The sequence below is a fragment of the Thunnus maccoyii genome, chromosome 6, assembly GCF_910596095.1.
Source record: "Thunnus maccoyii chromosome 6, fThuMac1.1, whole genome shotgun sequence".
NCBI classification, from domain to species: Eukaryota; Metazoa; Chordata; class Actinopteri; order Scombriformes; family Scombridae; genus Thunnus; species Thunnus maccoyii.
In genome coordinates, this window is record NC_056538.1 from 4131127 (window position 1) to 4149050 (window position 17924).

General features: G+C 40.0%; 1 protein-coding gene across 1 annotated transcript in view; it reads left to right on the forward strand.

Annotated features, from left to right (window-relative positions):
- The first annotated feature begins 11995 nt into the window (after positions 1-11995).
- phldb1b (pleckstrin homology-like domain, family B, member 1b) overlaps positions 11996-17924 on the forward strand; it is a 105848-nt gene continuing 99919 nt past the window's right edge. Inside the window, exon 1 of the mRNA XM_042414792.1 lies at positions 11996-12179. The gene's annotated coding sequence lies outside the window, so the exon portion shown is untranslated. The remainder of the gene's footprint in view (positions 12180-17924) is intronic.

The following is a 17924-nucleotide window of genomic DNA, read 5'->3' on the forward strand; positions in this document are numbered from 1 at the left end:
AGAAATTCCAAAAAACATTAAAAGAACACGAAAAAGGCTTCAAGTGCAAATAAGTGAGAGAGAAAGATCAGTGTAAACATAACTTCAGCTCCGTTGAACTGAAATGGAAATTTAAAAAGCAAGCTGAGACATTGATTGCAGCACAGGAGACCAACCGCAATACAACAGAAATGATAAGACAGAAAAATCGAGAGATTGAACATTTAAAGATGGAAAAGAAAGAAGCGCAGTATGAGTTTTTAACCAAAAATACACCAATGCATTTCTCCAGGCGGCGTCAGTGTCTAGAGAACAGTAAGAAAGGAAGATTCACATAAAGACATTGAAGCAGAGCTAAGCGACGCCAAACCAAAGATTTGCAACTTGGATGATGAAATCGAGCATCTCCGATACAAATTAACGACTTGAGAGCCAAGTTCAAGTCAAATCCCTTCAGACCTATTCATCGATATACAGGCGTGCATGTCAGTGATTGATGATCAGGGGAAAAAAATTACAAAGAAAATAGTGTCGCTGAAAAGGAAATACTTGAATGATGGAGAGGGACTGGGGGGAAACCACTGGAATGGCATCAAAACCAGAATGATGTTCACATGTTCAGAGCAAATCTTGCCCGTTCTGACTCAGTCCAAAAGGTTCTGGCAAGCAAGGCTGCGATTACACAGTTATGCTGTCAAGGCACACGAGAACAGTAATTCTCTTATTAAACTATTAAACGGAGAAGTACAGACTGTAAGATCGTGGTTTAATAAAATAAGTGGTGAAGTGGGGCCCTGTTGACGTTTAAGACTCCCGAATCTGGAGTCACGTGGGACAGCTGAGACTGAGATGGTTGCTGATCTCAAGAGGAATCATCCAGTTTCGTCCTAATTCGATGGAAATCTCCACTACGTGAGGAATAACGGAGTGAAAAGGTGAGGCAGCATTATGCACGTAACTTGCACGGTGGCTCAGGTTCACAAGGAGGTCCTGGGTTCAAATCCTGGCAATCCAGGGTCGTCCCACCATCAAACACATGTATGTGAGGGTTAATACTAGTAATAATTTCACAGTCAGTTAGTATGTCAGTGATGAATGAATAAATAAATCATACATAAATAACCAAATAAAACAAATGAATAAATATGAATTAATAAATAAAATGAACAATATTAAAATAATAACTACTACCTGCAAACTGATTTCAGAGAAAAACTGAGGCTTTGAAATCAAGGCTTCATCATTTCAATCGTGTGAATAATTAATCAAACTTATGAGGAATAAAGAATTATAAAGAATTAATTTCCAAAGACCAGTCTGACTTCAAAATAGCAGAACACCACAAACTTCCTGTTTCCACAGAGCAGTTTCACTTCAGGATGACAGCAGACCAGTGTCACTCAGACAGTATCAGGACAGTCTGATGTGAAATTTCAACATAAAAGCCCTCTAAAATGTCAAACTTTTTAAACTATAAAAAATATGTATTTTTTGATTTGACTCAGCTGAATGGGAGAGGTTTCGGTTTGTTTTGTCTCATCATGTGTGACTAACCACAGTCACATTAAAGCTCTCAGAATGACTCATCCTGTCCGGTCACGCAAGACCTCATTCATGAGCATTAACTGTGAGGGCCACAGAAGCCAGACTAAACACAGAGCAGTGAGCCACAGGTCCACTTCTACATGCGTGACTCATCGCTGTGCTTTTATTGTACCTATAAAGTCCTTTTGAACGGTAGCTCCCAACCTTTGTGGTCTGTGACCCTCTTAAAACTTGCTACCTCTTAATTGTCACCGGTTGTTATGTCAAAGAGTTGTGGGCAGTTTAACCTAAAAGTGTTTTTTGTTTTTTTGTCTGAATACCATAGATGAACTTTTTTGTATGTGTTTGTGTTCACAGCAGCGTGGAGTCAAAGGTCAAACAAACACTTATTTCAGTGTCAGAACAGTCCCTCTCTTGTTTCTTTAGTCGCATTAGTTCACATTTTGAGTCATATTACTGTCACCTCACAGATCAAAAACACTGTCCTAGAGAAAGAATCAGACTAGTGTTCATTACACTTATAGACTGTCATCATTTTACTTACTTTGTTGTTTATTTTACAGGAATATAAAGACATTTTCCACGAGCGGAAACACCATCAGATGAGGTTTTTTGTGACTTGCTGAGGCTGTTTTTTATTTGGAAACTTGTGCGTATGGAGGCAGGGGTTAACATTGTGTACATACAGATGGTCTGTATGAGAGAAGAAGCTGAACGGCCGAGACGCTGAGGCGAGTCAGATGTTCAGCTGAAACGCCGCGGCCTGACAGATGGGTAAATGCTGTGAGATGAGGAGTGTGAGGGGCTATGGGGGGGGGGGACGGGGCTTTAAAGGGTCAGAGGGGGTGAGTTCAACAGAGCTTACCAGCACCCATATTTGGACTGTGGGGTGTTGTTGGAGGAGGGGGGTGTTAATAGCAGCCCTCCAGTCATAAAAAGAGGGTGTGTCTGTTTTACGAATGAATGAGCAGGCTGATAAGCTTTGTGAAGGGTCTCGCAGGAGGGAGAGGGAGAGGGGAGAGCAGGGCCGCAACCGGAGCAGACACTGTTGTCTTTGGTGTGTTACGCACACACACAGTCTGCAGGCGGACACTTCAGACTGCAGAGCTTGAGACGGGAGAGAAGGTGAATCAGACTGGATGTTTTGACTGATCAGAGGATCAGCTGCTGCGCTGTTTGACAGGAGTTTTGGTGAAGTTGGTTTTCCTGAATGGAGAGCGGAGTTGGAAAAGTTTTATAACGTCCCGTTAACTGTCTGCTCGCCTGGATTCAAGGATGATGATGAAGAAGGTGCGATTTAAGGTAGGAGAACGCGCCGGCTCATGTGTCACATCATGTTTTTTTGTGGTTTTAATCTGTTTTATTGTGGTTAAGGCAGGAGGGCTCATGCAGAGGTGTCTGATTTACAGAACTTCATGGGCTAAACATCCATTATGTTATCTTTTCCAGTTGCTCTCCTAATCACTTAATGGCTTGTAGCTCTTCCGCTGTCTCTCAGGAAGTGATGTGTTTTACTTTTGCAATTTGTTAGATGAAAGTTAAGAAGAAATTCATCAGTAGAAATCATCACAACTGAACAGACGAAGGAAAGAATGTCGTAGACAGAAAAATCCACCAGAAAACTCCAACACTCTGATTTTGTGATAAGTAAAGCAGGAAAAAAACACCACAGCCTAACATCATAGATGGCAAAGAAATCATAATGAAATAAATGAAAGTTGCCAGTCTAACCATCTCCGTATCCTGTTTAACCGTGTTGTAATCCACAAGTTGTCTCTCAAGAAATCCTGCAGAATGTGGCTGAACAAAGCTGTGTCGGGCCTCTGTTGGCTCTTCATTATCGGCTCTGCCTGCAGTTCAAAGGGAAAAACCTGCTGCTCAGTCTGTGTGGTGACACTGAGGTGATAATTACAGCTCAAGGACAGGAACAGGAGTAGCTGTGGCTACCGGCTCTCACCAACTTTAAAGATTCACAGTATAAACCAGGTGAAGCCACGGTAAACACATCACAACCTGTTAGTGAATATTAGACACATTTCACATCATGTCTTTAAGATGTTACGTCATGGTTCCCTTCTTGTCCTCATATTCTGTTTTTTGTATTATATTGAGCACATATATGTCCATATATCTGTGTTTTATCATTACTTTACACCCCATCATACTCTTTCCTCCAGTGTTTTTCCTGCTGTTCCTTTACCAACCATTGCATCTTACAAAACAACTTACACAGTACAGACATTAAAAGTGGCAGAAAGTTAGGAGATGAGCATTAATAATATACATATTCATAAAACTGTCTACAGGTAGAAAACAAGGACATACTCTGAAGGCATTATTCTGACCTGTTATTCTGTGAGTCAGTGCAGTTAGTTTTGAAGCTTTACAAAGCAGTTTAGCAGCTTTAAGTTGGCTTTAGGGACACTGCAGGGGGTCACAGCAGGGAGGTGTGAGAGTGACTGTAAGTCATTTATTACTGTTAATGTAGCATCATGTGATGATGATGATGATGATGACGGCCGCTACGTTAACAGTAATAAACGTGATGCTGATGTTGTAACTGTCACCACTGGAAAGACGTAACTACTGATGGACTGTGAGTTTAGAGCGAGTTATGATCTCATGTTCCCGTCACAGATCAGACGCTGCAGGAGACTCGTCCGCCGTGACAGACACAACATGTTACTTTATGTCATTCACACTCTCACCTGTTACTGCCAGCTGTTCAGGTCGTCCACTGAGAGGTGACACTTTTCCCGGGCGGCGTGTCAAAGAGAGCGTGAGGAAGAGGGGCAGGTATTCTAAAAGTGAGAGTGAAAGAAGTCAAGTAAACAGAAAACGACTCAACAAAGACAGAAGGAAGTGAAGGGTTCTTTAATGACTGCTGATTACATGCAGTGTAATGTCTCAGATAAGCTTGTCATATGTTGAATATATAGAGAGAGAAATCATGACATGGTGCAGGTGAGATTACTTTGTTGTATATGTGCACTTCACAGATGTTACAAATGAAAAACTGAAAGTGAGCTTTCTGTCCTGAAGAATATAAACTCACAATCACTGACCTATGAATTCATCAGCAACTATTGTGATAATCAATTTGAGTTTAGTCATTTTTTTAAGGAACATGTTGAATCTTTTATGTGTCATACATTTTGGACCGTTGATTAGACAAAACAAGACATTTGAAGACGTCATCTTGGGCTCTAAGAAATTATAACAGACATTTTTCTCTGTTTTTGGAACTTTTATAGACAAAACAATTAGCTGATCAACTGAGAAAATAATTTGCAGATGAATTGATAATGAATATAAATGTTAGTTGCAGCCTTATACCCATTAGAGCTTTAGTACATCTATATAACATCTCATAGATTTACATTTGAAAACGGTTCTTCAGAGCACCATAAAGGCTCCACTTTGTGGTACTTCTGACAGCATGTGTATTAAGAGAGAAGCATGCCAGAAAGATAGACAGACTGGATAGACAGAGAGGATATTGGATGAATTTTATGTCTGTATGTGGAATTTCCTCTCTGTGACCGTTCAAACAGCAGCAGGTCAGCTGACCATCAAACTGTCCTCAGCAGCTTTCTGTTTGGGTCTCTGCTCACACAGCGCTGCTACATTCTGTGTGCCACCCTCCTGAACTACTCTATGTCTTTGACATCCAGGTTCAGTTCATAAAAGGTGATCATGTTTAATGGAATTGACTGCTCTCAGTTTGTTGCCAAACCACAGCATGGATCTGCTTTTCTGTGCAGTCTTTCTCTTTTCTTTACCTAAAGTGGAAGTTCAGTGCTCCTGATAACAGATGTTAAAGTATTTTTACTTATTGTGTCAATAATAATATGCTTTTTGACACATTTTATGCAAATAAGAAATACTTTTGCAGTAATTAAGAACTTAAAAATTGGAAGAATTCAGTGCCTCTTTATTGTCAACCAGGAAAATCTTTGAGACACTACAGCTCTTCACTTTACAATACAGCAACTTCAGCTTAGTAGCAAGCATTAAACAGGCTACCAAAGAAGAAACGCAGACCACAGATATATCAGATCTATATCAACAAACATAACCCAAAAAACAGCAACTGTCTCAAAACACATTTGTAATTTTAAGGTAATTTGTAATTTTAAGGTCATTTTTAAACAAGTCAGTTTAGAAACATATTAGGAAGGAAATTCTATGTCTGTTGCTTTTGATTGTAGGCTGCTTAAGCCTGCACCTCAAGGGTAAAAACGAACACTATTCTCTAAAGGAATAAGGAAACATTTTGGAAAATATCATTCACTGTCTTGCTGAGAGTTAGATGAGAAGACTGATACCACTCTCACATTATATCTGGTATCAATTTTCTCATCTAACTCTTGGCAAGAAAGTGAATAAGTGTATTTCCAAAAATGTTGCACTATTCCTTTAAAGGGTGATTTGGACTATAGCCCAACCAGATTGGATTTGGATTTTTGAGGTCACTACTGATATCGATTTTTGAGAGTTTTAAAAAAAAATGATAATGATAAATATTAGATATAAAACTTTTTTTTAAAGGGACACTGTTTCTAAACTACCTGAAACATATCTCACCTAGTGCTCAAAGATGTCATGTAGCTGACATGGTTCATTCGCTGCCTCAGCCATTCAGTCCAGGAGAATATAAGAAAAGAAGTTCAGATTCAATGAAAGATTTAAAAGACAATTCCATCATTTTTCTATCTACATACATCAGCGCTAAAGCAGTTCATATCAGGACCACCTGATGGCACTAGTGCTCTGCTGTTCCCCTGCTCTGTGTCTCAGACACCATCATAAAGAAATGATGCCTCAAGCTTAAATCTCAATAATCCTTCAGAACAGCAGCACTTTCAGATGTTTGTCTAAATTAAACCACTGCTGGCCGTTGTCATAAACTGGAACAACATTTCACAGTTGAAAGACGGAGCATGACATGAAGATTGACATGGAAGTCATTGTAGGAATACTCAGTCAGTTAGCGATAGTGTTCAATAAAACATTTCTCTGGTGGCACATTGTAGGCCCACAACAGAGCTCCCGCTTCCTGCAGTATGGCCCCCGGCTGCAGGGGCAACATGTGGGAGTCTGATCCACCACCCATCAACTGCAAACACATCCTGGCAAAAAATGATGACCCATTTCCTTCAAATCTTTACATTCCTCCCCTTCTGCCAGCCCTGAATCACTTGGTAATTGAATTTCCATCCTGGTCGACAGTATCAGAGGCGCGCAGAGACGTCCAAGCTTTTTGTTCACTGAGTGAGATACTCCAATCATCTCAAAGGATCAAGTCAGCGCCCATCTAGGCCTTTGATGTTCATAATGAGCGCTTCCCTCAGCTCAGCCCTGCAGCACTGCACTGTATGTTTCTATAAAGGCGTTAGGATTTGAATGGGTGCGTGGGCGCTGGTGTGGTGTGGTGCAGGGGAGGAGGGGAGCAGAACCAAATATGCTTTTCATTAAAGATGAAAGGAGAGAGAGCTTTTACTGTCTCAGCCGTCTGTTTATGCTAAGTGTGCGGGTGTGCGTATGTGTGCACACACATAAAAGAAATTTACCTTTGACCCCCAGTGATTTGTGGTTACCTGGAGGCTCATCCATGCAGTGTGACTGCACTGCACGTCTAGTGCCTTTTTATTGCATCAACAACAAGAGTGTGAGGCTCAGTGCCACGTCATGCTGGCATCTTTTCATCCAGACAGATGCTTAAAGGGAAATGTAAAAGAGAAATTAAGGTCTTACAAATCACCTGTCGCTTCTCTTTGTATATTCACTGTATTCATATTAAAGCTGCTTGAGGCAGTCCTGCACACATTCAGATGAGAGAGAGAATTGTATTAAGTTTTCAATCTGAGCTTCAGTATTTACAAATCCCATAATGTGATGCCTGTACACTGTGGACTCCAGGCTTTTAAGCTCCACTATTCAATATTTCATACATAAAAGTGAGAGTATGTAACTTTTGCTGGACAGCATTCACTTTAGGTTGTTAGCTAAATCTATCTAAAATTTGCTATCATTGGCTAACATTAGCCAATGATAGCAAGTAACGGTGCGTTTTATTGCTGGAAGACAGTGTTATTTCGTCTTTCTGTTTGCAGTTAGAATGTCTCGCTTTAACTACTGATCAAATTAATATATGTAATGTGATTGAAAGGATTGCAGTGACCAAGCCACAGAAGATTATTAGCTAGTATGCTCTGCTAGCTTTTTAACCCCCCATTATGTTCATTTTTTTGGTTTCATGGCTGCAAATTTACTGTAGCTATGGTTCACTTTTACTTCTCTTATCATCCTTGTTTCCAGTAGGCATCTTTCTTCAACACCAAACAGCAAACAGTAAAAAGTTAGCAGCTAGCTGGTGAATATAGTGGAGCAGATAGCAAGCTAAAGAGACAGTTATTTTTTCAGACGTTGGTTGAGACGAATACAGAATACAGTAAAAGAAAGACAATATAGAAACATAGAAACATGACTCCAAGCAAGCAACAGCATCTAGAAAGCTAATGTTGCTGGATGTGTGTTTTGTTGTTTTTTTGTTTTTTTTAAATTATTAATTATTTGCACATTAGCTGTAACACCACACATAATATGATAGAGTTGATTATTTTCTTGATTCATCTATTAGTTGTTTGGTCTATAAGATGGTGAAACATGTCGATCATTGTTTCCCAAAGCCAAAGATGACGTCCTCAAATTTTTTGTTTTGTCCCGACCAACAGTCCACAACCTAAAGATATTCAGTTTACATAGACGACTAAAGAAACCAGAAAATATTCACATTTGAGAAACTGGAATCTGAGAATTTGGACTTTTTTTTTCCTTAAAAAAATGACTGCAAGGAATCACAGCTCTAGTGAACTTCTACTGATCCCCAGTGGCCAAACACCACATACGACCTCTATCAGCCTCTCAGTGAAAAATCAACTACAGTATAATGACACTCCATAAGCTAATGCCACAGTTTAAGGAGGCTTCCAAAAACCAAAAATCATATTCCACAACAGAGAAGTGTGAACTAGCTAATAACAGCCATGCATTTGAGAATAGCCTGTCATGTAGTGTTGAAGTGGAAAATGTGAGTAGGTGGTCATGGTGGGGAGGTGTGCTTTGAGTTTAGAAAGCCAGACATCTCAGTGATTAACACTCCTATCAACCCATGTTGATATATTACAGCAGTACTGTGCAACTATAAGTGTCTGCAGAGAAGATTTCCCACTAGTTGCCATAACCACCTTCAGAATTTCATTTAGACAAACACATTAAATATGTTGCATCTCAGTTAGTTTGGTTGGGATGTTTGTTTCGTAACAGCCCAGCTGTGTGATTTAAGCAGACAGATGAATGTACTTCATATAAATCATGATAAATCCACCCAGTCTTACAGGAATGTTAGGCATGTGTGGTTTGTCATATCAGGACATTCATGCAAGTGCAGAACAGTACACACACAAATGCATGCAGTGGTTCCAGCTGGGCTTGGTTATATCATTGTGGAGAGTCAAGTTAGGTCCAAATAACCAGTTTGGTCAGAGAGGAAACACCAGCTATACTACGCTGATGACAGTCTGCAGAGGCTCTGCTCTCCACAGATGCGCACATTACCGCAGTCTTAGAAAAACAACACAGCATTACCTTTACTCCCTTTTAAGCTATGTGAATCAGCCTTACAGTATATTCTAGTGTAGTGATGTTTCGCTTACAGTATGTGCATGCATAACTCTGCACCACAGAAAGCATCACTAAACATAGCTCAGACGCCAGAGTGTTCTGAGTGTTCATTTCGGTTATACATGTCCATGTTTGTGTGACCTCAGTCTTGTTTTTGACTCTGTCTATAAACATAAATTCTATTTTTGTTGATACTCTCTAGCATGGAGCCAACGTAGTGGTCAATGTCATGGCAGCCGGGGCCAATTAGAATAACATTTAAAAGTTTAACAGCTAAACCTGTAAATTTCATGGCAGTTTTATCAGTCAGTGATATGTGGAAACAAGAACCAGAACTCATTTTTTCAAGACAGTGTCACTCCGTAAGATGTCTGGTAGTGCTCCACTGTGGCTGTAATTGCACAGACTGGGAGAAGAAGCGTTGAAGCTGGAGGCTTGAGGTGGAACAACTCCTTACTTAGATACTTTATGTTTTTTTTCTTTTCACGTGTCACTTATCTATATGTGTGAATGATGAAAAGACCGTCTTACCTGCATGACTAAACTTGGTAATGTTGGAACTTCTACGTATGAAATGGTCTGTAGACATGCAGAGTCAAAGCGGCTATCAAAGTGCACACCTGAGGAGTCACTGTGAGGATTCCATTGAATAATACAATATAAATATAGTTTCCCTCCCTATTAGAAACCAGGAGGGGTGTCCTAGTGGCCAAGGGGTTTAAGGCGCTGATCATGTTATTTCAACGTTCTCTTTTTTAAAGTTCAACTGAAATTAAATTCATTCAATTACAGCATACATATCTGCTCTGTGAATCAGAAATCAGTCAGTTTTCTGAAAAAGTCAGAAACTAAAAGGGTGAAATTTATATTTTAAATCCTTTGATTTCATTATGATTTACATTATTTTTGATTAAATACCATTCCTTTATCCACTTACATAGAGGGAGTTCTAATTTCGATGCAGAAAATCAAATGTTGCATAAAGCGATAATGTGTCGTTCTATCATAGGTAGAGCAGACGGTCACACTGAGCTTGATTGCATCCTGCTACACAACACAAGAGCCACAGACTCTGAACAACAACCCACATTAGCTTTCCTGATAAAGTCTCCTTGTCTAACTTACAAACATGAACACACATCTTGTCCTGCAGCTTAGCTTGTTGAACGAGCCACCAAACAAACATTCACCAGGGAAAAGTGAACCGCTAACGTCAGTTAGCAGATAGATAGCTAATTAGCCACTTAGCGGCAGCACATTTAACAGCATATAAACACCTTCCCTGTTTGCAACACACTGTCTGTCTGTGACTTGTAGCTACAGATGTTTGTTTACTTTGTCTCCGTTCTGTATGGTATAACACTGGAAGCCTAACAGCTAATATCAGTCAAACACAGACACCAACATACAACCCCACCCCTGATATTTCTTCATTGTAATAATACAAAACTATTAAAAATACATTTAAAAAGCATGTTGACATTATTTTTGACTGCAAAGAGGGATGATTCAATGTGATTTCAGTTGGACTTTAATTCAGCCTGGGACGTTTGTTGCATGCAAACCCCCATCTCTCTTTCCTCATTTCCTGTCAGCTCTGCAATGTCTTGGGACCAATATTGTTGCATTATTATTTCCAAATGTGCGTGGAGAGCTGTGAATGTGCACATATTTCAAAGAAAACTGTCTGAAACTCAAAAAACAACGTAAATCGTAATCATATGATTGATTGATGAAGTGAAAGTATAAATAATAAGCATTGAGAACTCGAAAATAATTCTTCTACTGCCTAAATGTCAAGATGAAAATCAATACCTGCCTCTGCCTGGTGGTAGTTTTGGCAGTTACTGGGGAAAATTGGAAGCAAAGTGATACACAGCCTGGCATTATAGGGAGCACGAGCCTGTGCGCCTGAGCTCGGGGCAAATAAAACCTACGCTACCGACAGATTGTAGCAAAAGTCACAGCACACAGCCAATAGAGATGCATATGAAACCTACAAGGTGAAACTGGAGAATTCTTTGCTTTTCCAAATCTTGTTGCTAAATACACTTTTCACTCACTGATAAAGGTCCATTTACATTTGTTTTTTGAGTATATGAACATACTGTATTTTCAGATTCTGTTACACATGTAACCTTTAAATCTTATGCTACAGAGAGACTTGCCTTTCAGTGAAACAGAACTATAAATTGAAGCATGTTTATTAGAATAGAGCAGACTAGAATAGATTCTGAAAATAAGTGAATATGTGGGAAAAGGTAGCTCACAGTAACAGTAGTTCCAGTGTGAGGGAATAAATGGCTGTTCTCCAATGAAAAGTTCCCCCTCACTGTATTGGACTTGTATTCAGGACCTTGTTTACCTACGAGTCCGGTTTAAGGTGAACATTTCTGCAGCTTTTCATGAACAACACAGGATTTCTTTATCCAGAAGAATGAGCGCCTTGTGTCCCTGTATTGGGGTGAGGCTGAGCGGACAGGAAGGCTGGGAGAGTGTGTGTGTGTGTTTGTGTGTGTGTGTGTGTGTGTGCGTGCATGCATTTATGTGTGTGAGTGTGTGTGAGTAATGCCAAAAGAGAGAGAAAGAGAGTAAAAGAGGGAGCATGTGAGTCAAGAGAGAGTGAGAGGGAGGGGACCAGCAGCAGCAGCCAGACAGACAGTGTGTGTCAGCAGAGTGTCGGCCACATGGCTTTAGCCCAGTGTGTGTAATGACAGCGAGAGACAGAGTGTGTGTGTGTGTCGAGGAGAGTCAGTGAGAGAGACCCTGACGACAGGACAGAGATAGAGAGAGAGGGAGGACGCAGAGAAGGAAGCCTCCTCTTTGGATCAGAGTTTTTGAATTTTGTGACACCAGCAGCAGTTTTCCGTCCCGTCGCATCTTGATGAGCAGCCGTGGTGTGATTGTTTAGTCCTGCTGGTGTTACTCCACCGTCCCACTGTCACATCACACACCCACGCCTCCGTCAGGTAAAGTAGAAGCCTCACATGTTGAGATTAAAGGGTGATTGTTGTTTGATCATTGGCAGGATTGGCACTTATGTTGTGCCTGGTGTGTGTGTGTGTGTGTGTTTGTGTGTGTGTGTGTTTGTGTGTGTGTGTGTGGTCAGTCCAGGTGTCAGACAGGTTTGTTCATGCAGCTACAGAAGTGTAACTTATTCTCTGTTATTTTTGTGGTTTACACTTGTGATTATCACTTGAAGTGCAAAAGTGCAATCTTATTTAAAAGCAGTGAAGGAATTTTTTACGCCCTTTATTACACGATTTGCACAATATATACTGTATAAATGCCTTGTATCATTTGATTGTATTCATTCAATTTAATTAATTGTATTAATAATATAAGAACCATGATCAATATGATAATTGATGAAAATTTCATAGCGGCAGAATGCATGCAATAAAAATGTGCTTCTGTGATACATTTCTAGATAATAATTGCTGATTATACTTTAAGGTTATAAATGTATTTTTAAGTGGGGATGTAGAACATCATTGGCAATATTAGCTTGTACAATTTGTTTGTGATATAATGGATGTTTTTTTTTGGCATTTTCCAGTGGTTCTTACATTGTTTCATACAGTTTCTCTTCTCAGCACTACTATCAGTGACAGAATAGATGATAATGTATTTGTGGGTTTACAGATGACAGAGTTTTGATTGGATGATTTAAATGGCATTTTTCCATGGTTGAATCTGCTTTTATCATTATGAATGAACGGCAATGGGATATTAATCGTTCATCGTCTGTATTTTTCCTTTTTGGGATCTTGTCTCTGTTTCTTTCCCTTGAGGTTGAGTGTGTCCTTGCTTTATCAGCAGCACAGACACAACAGTCTAGACTGAGCTTGTCAGGTGGAGTCTCCCTGCGAAGCCTGAGATAATCAGGCAGGAGTGGTCAGGTCAACATGTTGGATCACACCTGGAACTGAATCAGTTAGTTTTAAAGCTGCACTAATCAGTATTTTTATATCAGCAATGGATCAAATGACTACGTGCAATATGAAAGGTTTTGCTCATGTGATGAACCCACAGAGAAGTACAGAGAAGTACTGCCATTCCTCTCAGCTCTACAGAGCATTTTAACATCTTTCAGCTCATTGTTTTGGTTTTCTGGCCCTCAACTACTGTTTTGGTTCCCTCTCACTCACTCTCATCAGCGTAGTTTCCAGCAGCTGCAACAGGAAGCTCTTTTCAGTGAAAAAGCTTTATTAAACCAGTGTACACTACCTGCCCAAACTGCAAACAGACAAAGTTAGCAACTAGTTTAAATGATTAAATTAAAGATTAAGACAATGTTGTCCAAGTATCAGTTACTTTTGCATTACTTTGCCTTTAATGTGAATTCTTAGGCATGTAAAATTATGTTTGTACACACAAGCAGCAATAATCTCTCAGTCAAGACACGTTTCTGTAAAGAATCCATCCAATAATCTTGATTTTTTTTTCATAAGTGTGCCACAATTTGGATTACAATTCCAATCAGATATGATCAGTTTCTCCCTCTCTAAGCACAGATAGACAGTGTTGCTGTACCTGGAGGAGATAGAGAAGAAAACATGGGCCTGTGGAAGGCAGCACTCCTATACTGCCACGTTAGTCTCTTGGTATTCCCACCCTCCTGAAACACTGGCTGCTTTATAGGGTGAGGCAGAGAGACCCATACAGGGTTTGTTGTTGTTTGAACCCCCCGACCAAAAGCAGAGCTGGGCCACATTTTTCGGGCGTCTGGCAGAGAAAACGGCCACGCACAGTTCCCAGACTGCAGCAACTCTCCAACTAGCGATAATAAATCCTTTGTTATGTGAGCTCATTCTATTGAGAGCATAATCAAGCCAGTACAGAGGCACTCTATCTACCCCCACCACCCCCGACATCCATCCAGTCCCATTCTTTTACTGGCTCCCCTGTGTTGGGTCTTAATGCCTCCTCTGGGTGCTGTGGGTGCCCCACTTCTGCTGCTAGCGATACTGCTGACCTTGAATGTGATGATTTTCGCTGGTGAGAGACAGCCTTGTTGGATATTCACCACCAGAGGACTGTAACAGGCTTATACTTTCAGTGTATCATGGCTGCTTAGTGTAAGAGCCATGGGGAATGAGTGGATGTATGAAGGAAATTAGCAAATGGTGGCAGTTTGGCAGTTGTTGGTTGTAAATCTGGAGTAGGAGTCATCATTACATGCAGGCAATTTGCATCAGAGCCACTTGATTACAGCATCAGGTCTGGATAATGATTATTTATCAGTGGTGTGAAGCAGTTTCAGTGGTAATTGACCTCTGTGTGTAAACTGGAGTGGGTGTGTACTACTGGTTGGGTTGTGCTCATCAATTTTTCTCGACACTAATTGTCCATGTTTGATAGAAACTGAAGGCGTGATGAAGGGCGCATCTTTGCCATGAGCTGCAGGATGAAAAATAATTAGCCTGATGGGTGTGCCGTAATTTTAAAAAAAAAACAAAAAAAAACATGTAATATCTCAGATAACAGATCTAATATAGTGGCAAAACTGGGGCATGGGCCACTTTGATGATGCATTCTGTAAATGGAGGCACTGTAATTAGAGAAATGATCAAATTGAATTTCAAATGATAAAATAATGATAGTAAAGCATATTTCATTGAAAACATAGGTCCCTTTAATTGACTTTATGTTGCACACATCTTTACAACTTACACTAACACTAAACACAAAGTACAACTGATGCTAATGTGACAGGTTTAATATAAATCCCCAGGTTAGTCAAATTATTTGGAAGGAAAAAAAAGGAGAACAGTAAAATTATTACCCAAACTCTCAGTTGAAAACATCCACAGTTTATAGATGGACTTCCTGGTTTAACTTTGACCTACTGTAGTTGTGCTGACATGTACAGTTCTCTTGCGGTATGAGGGATTATTACTGACATGAATACTGAAATTCATTCTAAAACATTCAAAATCTAATAATAGTTTGTTGATTTTATTTTGCCTTGAATGAAGCACTTTGTAATGTAGGAAAAGTGCTCTATAAATAAAGACTATTATGGTTTGTAACAATGGATCAAATGACGATGTGTGGTGTGTGTGGTAAGGTGTTGTCCGTACTGACGAACCCACAGAATTATCACCAACTATGCAGTTCCCCTCAGCTCTGCAGAGAGTTTTAGCATCTTTCAGCCAAGTGTTTTGGTTTTTCAGCCTGTAACCAGACTGTCTTGGTCTGCATTGTTTCCAGCAGCAGACAGCTGTTTCCAGCAAAATCCTGATAAATCCATTGTATGTTACCTGCCCAGCAGCAAATGGCAGACAGCTATAGTTAGCAACCAGCTGGTGAACATAGAGGAGCATTGAGCAGCTAGATATTCTCAGTAGTTGATGGAGAGCAAAACAGAGCTAAAAGGGGAGAGACACTCTAAATGAATGTTAATGCTGCTCTGTGACTGCTGGATGAGTAAATAGGCAACTGTGTGCCATATCAACTTTATGAGGTAATACTATGTTAGTGTTGTGTTTACAGCTTGTTGCACTGCGACCAAGTAGCAAAAAAGAAAAAAAAAATGAATGCGGCTTTAAATTTGACCTATAATCTAATGGTGAGTTATTATAACATAGACATGACACACCCTAGATACAAAAATAACAACCAAGTTGTAATAAATCATTCAATCATCCTTTAAAGTTAAAAAGGTCCAAACATTAAAAGTCTTTGTTGTTGATTTGGATTAAATTTAGAGGGATGATGGACTGCATCTTTAACAGGGAGGAAGCAGTGAGGATGAGCCCCTCATCAGTACAGCAGAGGTTACTGTAGGTCAGATTTGGGTTGCACTCTGTCCTGACATACTGCTCAGTCCACTTTGTTATTCAAACAAACAGCTGTGCAATCCGCCGTCTCTCCAACAGCTGCAGCATGCACAAGTCACGCACACACATGCAGACACACTCAAACAGGCAGCCAATCAGAATGCATGTCATCTGCAGACTGGGATATGACCTCTGTAGATTTCTCTCTCTTTCTTTTTCCTCCCCCATCATTTCCTGCCGTCATTGTCTTTGTCTTTGTCTTTTATCTCCAGCATGCCTTCTGGCCAGCGATTCATCCCAAAACAAAGACATTATCATTCTCAGACTGCTCACCTCACTTCACTTCACCTTTTCCTGTCTCACTCTCACTCTCATACTCACACACTCAGATGTTTAGACTCTCAGACATTGTTGACTTATAGTACAACAATTTACAACGTCTAACCAACTGTAAGCAATATGCTGCAGATGCACACAAAAATAAACACACACACACACACACACACACACACACAGTCACACTTCACAGTGTTTTCCCAGAGGGGTTGCCATGGTAACAAAGGATTTGGCAGAGGCTGCAGTCTGGTAAAGGATGATCTCATGGTGTTTGGCTGCCGCTCCTCATCTTCACCTGGCCTATTTGGACGTGTACGCGCACACAAACGCACACACGCACACACATGCACACACATGCACACACATGCACACACACTCTGTCTCTCTTTGTCTGGCTGTTTGGAAGGAAAATCTGTGAGCACACTGATGCACTATGATGTTAGTGGGTGTGTCAAAAAGGAAAGTTAAAATATAGTGAGAATAAATAGCAATAAATGCAATTGTTTTTGATAATATGGGATTAAAAAGCACATTTCTGTAATTACTATTTGAGAAAAATATTTTTTAAAAACCTTCCCCACCCATTTTCTTTTCCTTTATTTGTACAATTAAAAGATGCCAAAAGATGAGAAAAAAAGACATTGAAACAAGACAAAGCAAGACAGTTACATGACATTAAGACAATCAAACAAGAGGAATATATTTTTTAAAAAAATGATATATGGACAGTAAAATTGTACAATACAATATGCCATAGAATCAAATACATAAAACATAACATTACAACAATTATTAGTAGAAACATATGTAAAAGAATGTCTTGTTAACGTGGCAGAAAGTGGTGAAAACACAGAATGTGTGTGTGTGTGTATTCGTCGTTGCTATTGTGCATGTTTTCCACTCATCATCCCATAAGGAAGTATATAGTAAGTGTTTCCAGTGGCTGCTGAATGTCTTCTCAGTGTTAATGAGAGGACAATACACAGAAGGCTGTTTGGCTGTTTGGTCATCTGTGAGCAAGTCTGCTACTTGGATCAGTTTCCATGACTCAAAGGGATATCCCACGCTGCCTCCAACCGCCCCTTCATTTCCCTTCCCTCCCCTGCCTCCACCCCCTCCCTCGTCACTCCCTTCTTTCATACTTTGCCACCAACAATGTTCATTCCTACATCCAACTAAGCCGGGTGGACTTTGGTAGTACAGTATTAAATATGGACACCAGCTGGATATTTTGAAAATTAATTTCTGAATGAGCTAAAAGTTGTGAAGGAGAGCATCGTTCTGAAGAGGGTGAGTGACACTGTGAATGTAAGTGTGTGTAGATGAGTGTTTGACTGTGTATCATGATAAAGTTAAAGCTCCTCCTTCAGGGTGGAAACATGCTGTTGTGTTTGTTTTGGCGACAAACTGGACGATGTTGGCTCATTAATGAACCTGCTCTGCCAAGATTTATAGAATGTCTGTGCTGAACTCATCTAGACACACTCAGATCAACTTTATTTACTATGTATGCTACGTGGACAAGAACTAAGGAGTCTGGGTTAAACTTATATATTGGTTAGCTGATATACACTCACTTAGGTACACCTGTGC